Below are 11,586 nucleotides of genomic sequence, written 5' to 3'. Positions count from 1 at the left end.
GGATATCGATAAGTAGGTACTTAATTATTTCCATTATCCAGAAATGTGTTGAAAACTATAATAATTTAGTATAAGTCTTGTTACATAGATTGTAGGTGCATACAGTACCTAATACCATAGGCTCAATTACTTCAGTCTAAACGCGTATCCACAGAATGTTTAATAAATTACACATCTAATAAGTAACCGTGAACTTGGCGTCGGCCCATCAATAACGCGCATTAATATTGGCTTAGGTGCATTCATCGGGACCAATATGGCCGTACTCGCCGCCATTACCGTTTTGACAGTTGCAATCAATCAGAGCTGATGAATGAGGTTCGCGAGAGCCGTGTGCGGTAGCCGAACACACAAAAACTATAAACTACATTCATGTTTTGATTTCGAAACTGTATTTAGACATGCTATTTGGCCGTATAAGTCCCGAGTATTTCCCCTTATAAGCGTTAACAATCTCGATCGAAAGCGTGGGTTGAGAGATAATCAGATAATAGACGGGAAGTTGATATGTCTGCATACTTATTTTTCAATTTGCCACAAAAGCTGCTTAAGGGTCTTTGATTTTTATTGTAATGAGGAGCAACAGTTTCTATATTGGCTATGTATGGTGCTTAAAGTCAAGATAGTCAGAGTATTGTGTTGTGTTATATTGTATATTAATCCTCACACAATATTTCCTGATGAGTACCAGGAATGTATACTTCGTAGAATTCAGCCCTAATGTGTCTATGTCTGCATCAGTCTTTGTCATGCAGTTGTTGAAGATGAAGGATTGAGCTGACAGTCGGTGGCGTGAGTCACCTCGGGCCACCGCGCTCGGTTCATTCTCTGCCAATGAAAAGATTAAACGACTGTCCGTATCATATCTTTGGGCTCGCTGTCATTGCAGCGGTAAGTCCCCTCTTTGAGGAGTGGCTAGAGAGGCGCCACGGCGTCCTCACCTACCGCCTGACGCAGGTGCTTACCGGACATGGAAGCTTCGGTAGGTTCCTGTTTCTGATTGGGCGGGAGGAAACGCCCGGGTGTCATCACTGCGAAGACCGCCCGGAGGACACGGTGGAACATACGCTTGCGGTCTGCCCTGCGTGGGCTGAGCACCGCCGTATCCTCAGGGATGTGGTCGGCGACGGCGCCCTCTCGCGTCCGGCACTGATACAAGCCATGGTGCGGAGCGAGGGGGACTGGGATGCCGTCTCCTCCTTCTGCGAAGCAGTCATGCTAGCTAAGGAGGAGGCGGGGCGCGTGAGAGAAAGAACCTCTTCACGCCATATATTACTCAATAGTCTGAATACTTTGTGCAATCACTTATGTAATCACGTACCTATGTATCATATCTTAATTATATCTCTGTTTAACTGACTACTTTGTTAATGATGCAAGTAATTAGGCTGAGAAGGCTGACGTTAACATACATCAATTTAGCAGAGTGCCAACACAAGAAAGCCTCCAATAAGCATGAGGCCGCAACCAAAGCTCTTCAACACAATGTGACACTCGGCAGGCAGGTCACGCGTCTCAGTCCGTGCCGATTGTCGCACGAATTCGACGGCCGCCCATTTAATTTGCAACATTGTTCACCAAACTGCAGCCATGGAAAGTTACGAAGTGTTTCGGTAGCTGAATAAAAATCAAAACATTTTTGACTTGCAAATTAATACACTTTTAGTGTAAATGGTGTCGCTTTTGTTCCTTTGTTTGGCTTTGTAGGAATGATGTTTTGTTTCTTAGCTGTGTATAGGTTGCAAGTATTTACTAATATACTTCTCACTTAGGTAGTTATCCAATAGCATTTGAAATACGTAATTTCATACACATTTTCACCTCGAGCTTTGTAAATTAACAGATGAAAAAAGTTTGCTTCATCACTTATCTACCGACAGTCAAGGAGTCAAGGACTTAATTAGCCTATATTTATAAACTTATTACGTAACTTAGTAAAGATAAGTAATTTATTAATAAACAATAATTTAAAAGTAGTTAGGAATATTGCAAGGTCCATACCTAAATACATATTTTAAGCTATTAGCTTATTTTAAAATTATCATTTTAAGCTTGAGCTAGTAATTGATCCGGTGCCCCTGTTTATCCGTGACCGGTACAGGAGTCGTAAAAGCTGGTACACCGGTGCCCTCTATAAATGAGACAAAATGCAAGTGTGTAACTTTGTAAAAATATAATATTATTTACCTTTGCGATACACTTAATCGTTTTGTTTGTTAAAAGTGACCTATCAACCTATTGTATGTGTCACTTAGATTGGTACATTGTTAACAAACATTGGGAAATCCAAATGGATAAAAGAAACATTCGCAATTATTATTAGTACGATGATTTTAACCTAATCGTGCACAAATCTTTATTTTTATACATCCATACAATAGCTACGGCACGTTTGGTAACTGTGCCGACCTAGGTCTTAGTAATCTCTTTATATATCTATCTACCTAGTAACTACTATTATTGTAATAAATAGGTAATTAAAGTGTGTCGTGAACAAAAATTACTCAAAATTGGGAAGAAAACAGCAATTTTTTAACGAAAAATATTTGTTAGTTTGTTTGTTACACACGCTAATCTCTGGGACCATTGGAGGGATTTGATTGAAATCTTTGTTTATTGTAGGTATAGGTAATAAACCTGGACAACATGTAAAATATAATTTGTTTGGAAACAAAGAAATATCTGCCTAAAGTCGCAATTCCACGCAGACGTAGTAGCGGGCAGAAGCTATAGTAAATGATAAAAGTGTTTGTTTCTTTTGTCAATTTATGTTTTTCCACTTTTGCTAAAGATATATAAGTGAGTAACGCACTGCAAATCCAGACCATTTCAGTTTTTTTTTTAAGAAGAAGTATTAATCTGTATGAATCTTGAAGTTTAAGATGGATCGCGATGAAGGACCTCTGTGGACGCCCTCTGCCCTATTTGGGGGACATGGGACTTTAAGTCAAGTAAGTCATTAAAGTTTTTATATAAAAAAACAAATAGTAACCAAGAATTGTATTGTGAATCTGATTGAAAAAGCGTAACCTATGGAGTTTCTTGCTTGTTCTTCTCCATAGGAATCTACACTTTGGAACGAGCTTCACTAGAAGACTGACCGACAGACATTTCTAATATTATTATATTTGCTTTGACGTTCAAAAGTGCCTTCGTGGTCTATTTGAAATTAATAATTTTGACTTTGACTAAGTGACGTCACAATTCCACAAAGTATTTCAAGCAAATCCTGTAACAATCAAAAATATGAGACGACTTAATGCCATTGTGAATGTTGTTCAGTGAAATAATAGCGTCAAGTGTCGTACAAAAGGTGACAGAAGCACAATACAACTTGGGTGGTCGCGACTCTGTGCCAACTGATACACTTCTCGGAAGGTCAGGCTGAGTACCCCTCGGTACCCCGAAGCCTCAGTTGAAACCTCATAAACCTCTAGACTAGAGCCTATAATTACATATGCGGAACTGGACTACAGACGAGAAAACCTTCGCAAGCAACCCTAATGATTGTTGGGTTCATTCGAGGAAATATTTATTGATCTCTATTATAACTACTAATTCGTTTAGTGAGATTTAATGCCATTATAACAAATTACTAGTCAGATTGGTTTTGCTTGCTTGACCTTAACGCTGTACCTACATGATGTTCCTATAATAAATAAATAAATACTTAATAATAAAATCCTATGTATATCCTCCATGAATTTGTTTTCTATTTCATATCACTTTGACATACGGCCGAAACTAATAACCGTGCTCAATCCAAAATCTTTGGATTGTAATCGAATTGTGACATTATTTTTATGAATTTTCTTTCAAAACTTAGATCGATCCATAGATATAGATTGAAATCGGTTGTTAAATTCAGCCGTAAATTGAATGTTCGGTTAGAAAGTTATTCTTATCTATGAAAAGAATTGTTTTTCTTCATTAAGTATTGCAGTAGATACAGGTTTATAGCTGGGGAACTGTCCAAAGATAACAATATCTCATTCAAGTTAATATGCAGGTATTTGAATGTAAGCACCGCCTACATATATGTAACATATCGTAAAACAAAACGTTAATTTTATTATCACCTGGGCGTTTCTGTTTATGGAAAATAATTAAAAGCTTCAAAGGCGGCTTTTGTTTACTACGAACTAATTTTATAAATAAGCAATTTGTGTGGGCAAGGTTCATAAAATGTAAAGCAGTGTCAATTGATTTCATATCTTTACGTACATTTTGCAATACCTACTGCTTCAAATAGGTCTAAATGCCGTTTATTGGGAAATTATCCAACGCTTGACAAACATTAAATTTATTTTAATGGCAATTCTGCCGGTAATAAAGTAGCTGGTAGACATAAAATTAAATCTAAATTGTAATCTTATACGATTTCGTCACGGCTTGTTGGTTGTTCGCACCGGTCCGTAATGGCGGCGGAGATATGGCTTGGTAAATGTTCCGAGGTGACATATTATCTAGGCGCACCGGTGCACTAGATTCGATGTGACGCGAGATAAATCCCAACTCGCTATCTATTTCAATTTCATTGGAGCGCGCGATATCGTACAAATCTCGGCCTTATTCTGTCCGCCTGCCAGTGCTCGCGGCCCGCCGCGCGCCAACGCGGACCACCCAAGACGATTCACAACCACTCCTAAACATAGCGTCTGTCTATCTATCTGTTTATACTAACCGATACCAACAGATACAAGAATAACGAAATCCGAGATGAATGTCAGCTCATTCGTTTTATTATCGCCCTATGCATACAGTCATATCTTCAGCTCGCGAAGCGTTCCAAATGAGGTTCAGGCGTTGTGGTCTCTGCACATTGCTACGAATCAAACGATTATAAAACCTGATAATCACATCATTATATCCATTTCTGAGATCGATAAAAATAACGTGTCACCATAAATAAGACCTGTATAAATCTAAAGACAATTAATTATTATGAGGTCGTAAGAACTTAATTTACCCGAATAATAAAATGAGGTATGTTCTTCGAGTCGTGCTTTAGCGGCAGATAATTTAAGTATAGGTTATATGCATATAAAACGAGCTTTTGTACATTTGAGTGTGGTTGTTATACGTAAACTGTTTTATTTTTTGCGGGGTGTATAGCGACCGTCATATTTCACGATGTCTGGTCAAAGGGGATCGCGGTCGCGTTCTCGTGTTATACGGTCAAACCTGTGGAATTTTTGATTGAGAGCACAGTCGAATGAAAATGTTGAAATAAATTGTTTTATTAATTTCTTAGCGTCCATAATAAATTGGAATGAATGTTGAATTATTGTTTGAAAACTCCCTGCATCAGGGTATACTATGTGTGCAGTTGAATTATAATTTTGCTGTTGTAGTAATAGTATTTATTTCTGATTCATTAGTAAGTAAAGAGTCCTACGTAGCGAATTTTATTAAAATATACCTCCACAATGCCCTGCCGAGGTACCAGTGTCTCTCGTTAAATACCTTGGGGCACATTTCTCTTATCGCAAGCACAATGTCAGGTGACACGTCGTACCGTCAACAAAAACCCTCTTTGCTATGTAGTGGGGACATTTTAGTTTTTTGTATTTGTAATATTTTAGTTCAACTTAGATTTCTTAAAACTTTTACCTATAGCCAATATGGAAGTTTACCTTAATATGATTAAATTAATTCCCATGTGTATCAATATGTGTAGTTTTCGATTCGTGTAGATTTTTTATTAAATTTAACAATCTCTTCCTATATCCGTAAGTTGCAGTTTACATACCCCACCTACTGCTTCCCAAGTTTGACTGGCAGTATGTGTACTAAACGTAGACTCGCTATTCAGAGTTGTCGCACCTGTCTGTACTCTCTTGCTCAACACTACTCGTAATATCCGTCTTACTCAGGCTCGTTCATAAACAACAGTGTTAACATTAATGCTTTTATTTGACTATATCACTCACATTCATGCGAAGCCTTCGTAAATCGTCGTGGGTGGTATCTCGCTCTTGTTTTCTCACAAAAACAAAAGAAAAAAATATGAAATCCCCAAAGGAAATTAGTCCCTCTAAAACATGGTTTGGACATGTGTTACTTTTTTCGCTTTAAACACGTCTCTTGGTAAGATTTATGTTTGGTTCTTCTCCGACATAAAGTTGTGGTCAAGTAAACGTAAAACCTTAGAAGGATTAATTTAAAATAGAATGGAACTAAGTCTACCCACTCGATCTCTCCGTGATCTTCACTATTGTGTTTTTATTGCATTCGGTTTGTTTGATTTCAAAATCCTCGCTGGAGTATTTGCTGTTGGATTTTGTTGTATTTTATATAATGATAAGGATTGTGAGCGTTGTGTAGGTTGCGCAGGTAGAGCGTAGTACAGGTAGCACAAACAGCTACTGTGCTCCGTCCTGAGTACACAGACACGGCTTACTCACACAATACCGCGGGGTAGGTTAACAACGAGATGGGGAAAAAATAAACGTGCTTACTGCTCAGTGCTCACCCACCCTTAACGTAATACGAAGTTGCGTGTCGCACTCTCACTAATTATAATGCAGATGTTAGTACACGGTGCAGGTTGTTAACACGCTGTTTGTACTTAATGATATCGTTCGTAATTAAACAGATTGTTTACTTATTTAAAGGGCGACGACAGTGCGACACTGACATGCGACCACTATAATGAGGTAACCGTTTAATTAAAACGTTTATGTCCGCAGGTGTCCAGCGACTAAGTGTAACGATTACACAAAAGCTTTATTATATTTTTTTATCTTTCGCCAACAAAGCCGCTTATTGCTCGTAGTTTTTTTAAGAAGTACTCAAGTCAGCTCAAGTATCCTATTGTGGTCGTTATCTATGGGCACATCATCGCGTAACAATGCTAAAGTGTTGGCCAATTGGTGTGACACCGTCGCCGTGTTGTTGTTTATCCGGTGGCAGTGGAGGTAACAAGCGGCCGCTAACCGGGCCTGCAAACACGCCGGTCACCCGGCCGGCGGCTCTGTGCTAATAGTTCCTTAGCCCTTGTTGACACAGGAGCAGACTTCTCACAACTAACGATTACTGCTTACCGAACTACGCGACACAAAAAATGATGCGAAATATTTGTGTCGCCCCAATGCTAAATAGAAGTGTAGAATAATACCAAAAGTTACGGGTGAGAAGCTAAACTATGGGGTTTTCATTTTTCAATTAAATAAGCAGCAACGGAAATCGCATACGGAATTGTGCTTCAGATTTCCATTTTTTTAGACTCTTGTAGATTCGTGAACGCAATTTACATAAAATAATTAAATTACGGTACGAAAAGAGCAAATTCTGCTTGTCATCTGCCCCGGTGCCGGGCGAAGACAGCGCGACGGATTAATGTAAATAATCGCGTTGTGATCGCTCGCCACCGGCGCGTCGCGTCGCTGACTGGACTTGCACAGGAAGCACGGTTATCCTCGAGACCTGCTGTAAAATGTGCGTTTCCATTACAACCATATTTTCCATTAAATTTATTGTATGGTTGATATCTGCCTAAAGAAGCTTTACCTGTAGGGGATTTTCAGGCAGCATTCATACCTACTATTTTTTCATTGCTGTATGGATTTTTATGTCATACATGTATAAATACATGTACATAACGTTCGTAGTTTTTCAAGCAATGAAAACAGATCGACTGTTTTGAAAACATCGCTAGATATTTTCTAGTAACAGTATACATATTTTTATTTCAGTTAAACTTACAGTTTCAATATAAAGTTGTACATTTGTATCAATGAAGCATCGTGACTCGAGGCAGTGGACACAGTGACGAGATGTAGCGTAGATTGAGGAGTGAATTATCGATGTTGCGCTCCAAGCTAAGTTTGTTCAGCATCCGAATGCCACCTTGACTAAAGCAAAGAAAAAATATGAAAAAAGTCATCTGGGAACGGACGACATCCTGCCCTTTCATTAACTTTCAGTTTTTCTCAGAGCTGACCTGCGCCGCCACAATTATCCATTAATGATTGATTATGCTGTTTACTTTCCATTTTTGTGATGTCACTGTTTGGTTTATCGTGGGATAGTTTGTACAAAGTTTCAAGTTTTTGTCACTATTTAAACATCTTTTTCCTTTTAGGATCATAATCGAGTGAGCTGTACGTCGCCCTACCCACGGCAATTTACAGCCCATTGTATCTTTGCCTTCTGCTAATTGAGTCATTCTACACTAGGAATGGCATTGTTTGCAAAACTTGACCATAAGTTAGCCGCAAACTATTCGACGTGGGTGGTCTTCTTTAAATATGATCTGGCCGTTGCGCTTACTTCATGATTATGTTCTTGTATTTATTAATGGTCGGGTAACTTTCAGACTATTGTAGATATGTTATTGTAGGTGACAGACCGTAACAAATTAAAAAATGAAGTTTAGTAATTAAGTTTAGCATAAAGAAATATTTAAATACATTTTGTGGTTGCGTGAATTTCCAGTTAGTATGAAATTAGAATCTGAAGCTCTTCGAGACGTATTATAATAAGCCTATTATAGTAGGCGAAGCTTAATTATGTGGCAACTTTTTGTCCTGCCATTCTCTCACGGCTCAGAGACGTATTAATAGACAAACGCTTACAGGATGCGTGACGAAAACTGCATGTATGATGCACGTCGCTAGTGTTGAGGGCTGAAGGGTATGCCGCGCCGAACAAATTGATTACAGCGCGCTGAGTGACAGCCGACCACCCACGATGCTGATGCAACTACATTGTGTGCTGCGACCAGCTACAGCTATTGTGAACACCGCTAGCAACAATTTGCGACTATTCAAATGTCAGCCATTGAGCATATTAACGATAATTTGGTTTACAATCTTATTAAGTATAGCCCGATCAAAAAAGACATTAGCCCTTGCATATTTTCGCATGAGGCTGAAAAGTGACATAAACGTTAGGGATGTATCATGATAATGATCACTGAAAAGTCGCCATCTATCTAAACAGGGCAAAAAATATGCATAGTTAAAGTTTGAAAAAATAAATCATTTAGATGTTTTATAGTATTTATTTTATCTAAATCTAGACTAGGTGTATACTAGGTGTATAAATTGTAGATTTGTATAGAGAGCATTCAACACAAGAATAGTTCAATAGTTACTCTCCAATTCCATGTGTTTATCGTGAATACTACGTTTTAACAGCTTTTCGTAATTGAACTGATACAATTTCATAATTCCTACTACGAAATTGTTCGCACCTCTCTGCATGAAAATCTAGTGCACTCTCGTGACGGTGACGATACACCATCCAATAATGTTCACGGAACAGCGCGTAGCATTTTGTAGCTGTCCCTCTTAATAAATATGGATAGCTCCAATTTTTGGTGTTTCTAGGACTATTCTATCCTATGTACTATGAATTTTTCAAAAAATCACGCAGTTATTGTCCGACTCTAGAATCTACGTTGGGATCCCTCGCTCGGATTTCACTTGCAGTTTTAAGTAGCGAAGCAGATTATCTATGCCTATATCTATTTCAATCAGTAAAAAAACAAAACGTCTCGGTTAGGTACTTCAGTATAAATATTGATTCTGTACCATTATTCTGTTTAACCTCAAGATCAAAGACACCCAGACTATTGACCTGATACTGCTGCTAGTAATTGTCTAGGCCCCCTAAGGAAACCTAATAGCAATAGTTAACCTATATTCAAAAATGGAAAGTTTATGTAAATATTTATTATCTCTAGGATCATAGAATAAACATGAAGGCTAAGCAGAGGTGGGCGGACGCTCACGTACCCCACTATCCTTTCCTGCTATTAGACTCCTTAATTGCTCTCAAATTGGTCATGTTACTCTCTTTTATGGCAATGCGGTCAAACATAATTGTTTTTACGTGTGCCTGTTTTTTAACTCGGTATTAGTTTTGTAATCTGACGTAGGTGGTCTGTCATTAGCGCGGCACGATTCGTCTACGGCATTTTAATAGTCAAATCGCTAATTAATTGTTTAGAAACGATTTCAATGTTCTTTCCGCGGCAACTCTGTTGACATACAATAAACATAGATATTTATGAAGTATTTATATTTTACTGTTAATTTATTCAAGACTCGCGTATTACAATGTTCGCAGTGTTGCCATAATAGTATATTCTTATCGGAATGTATCCGCTGTATTCATGGGAGTTCCTCGCATAAGCTAGATCTGTATCGGGAGCATGCCAATATGTTATATGTAATAATGTTGATTATTTATTAGCATACAGATGATAAATTTTGATAATTAATTCTACAGAAAGCTTTAGATTTATGTGCAGATTCTTAGCTGTAAATGGACATAATATTTTGCTAATGTTTGTTTTGACTTATGAATGTGTTAAACTAATTTTGTGTTACGGCTATGTTTTATGATGCTGTGAAAAGGCAATGTACCCTATTCAAATTTAATGAAATCGGGTATACCAACTGCAGAACTGTACGTATGTATGGCGTGCCCCGCTTATTACCTTTAATGAAGCTTGACGAAAGAACCAATATGAGTGAAGGCACGGAGCTCACACAGCGGCTGGACGACATTTAGCCCGCGATTTGGTACGAGTTTAAACTCACACGTAGCGGTATTTCCTTTGTTCCGCTGTCGTGCTGGGAGGCTACTGGCCAATAAAACAGACCGTTGCGAACAATGGCCACATAAAAATTGGGAGTACCGAACAAATGACGTACGAGTATGACGAAGTGATTCGTAGGTGAAGACTTTTACACGTCGAGCGTTGAGCTGTAACACTTGACTCGTACTTATCACTGATTTAACGTGAACTTCGGAGAATTGTTTCTAAGGTGAGGCTTTTGTATCAGAGGCAGTTCGTTTTAGACCTAATTTTGGTCACCTTCAAAAGGTGCCTAGATTTTTAGGGAGAAAGACTAGCGCCTGTGGGATTTTTACTTCAATAACACCACTTATCCTCATCCATATATGTACTTAAAATGATAATTGGCGCAGGGTCCTATTATGGACCTATTTCAAAACCCTCACGGTGCAACGCCAGTTACGCCACAACCCTAACAACAACAACGATACGATTGTTTGATTGATTTTCGTTTGTTTATCGTTAGCCCTAATTCTGATTTACCGCTATCTTGTGGTCTATAATGTAATATACTCGTACAATTGTAAGTCAGCTGGAATTTTAGTGGGATCTGGAGAATCTACTGCATGTGAATTATAGGTAATCCTAGAAACTTATCCTTCTCTAGTAGTTTTATGTCTAGCAATGTTAACTGAAGAGTTAAGAAAGGTACTGATATGATCATAAAAGGCTCCATCACCGAGATCTCTTCCCATCGTCTTTCCTTGCACAGTGGTTTAAGGGGTATTTTATTCTGTCGGTCGGGACTCTAAGTTATAGGGAATACGGAAAAAAGGCCTTTACTTAGCAGTTGGCACTTATAGGCTGATGATGTGATGTGAAGCGAAGCACGGTTGCTAGTAGGTATTGTTCTGAAATCTTAGGAATGAAATAAAGTTGTAATGTAGTGTAATGCTCTAAGTCAAGTTTTGATTCATCGTGAGCAAGTGTAAGAAGCTTCTTTGGTGAAATAGCAAAAATCATTCTATGCAGTTTTGTGATAAAAACTCGATCTT

This window comes from Spodoptera frugiperda, chromosome 15, assembly GCF_023101765.2.
Source record: "Spodoptera frugiperda isolate SF20-4 chromosome 15, AGI-APGP_CSIRO_Sfru_2.0, whole genome shotgun sequence".
Taxonomy (NCBI): domain Eukaryota; kingdom Metazoa; phylum Arthropoda; class Insecta; order Lepidoptera; family Noctuidae; genus Spodoptera; species Spodoptera frugiperda.
Note: the sequence above shows the minus strand (reverse complement) of the source record.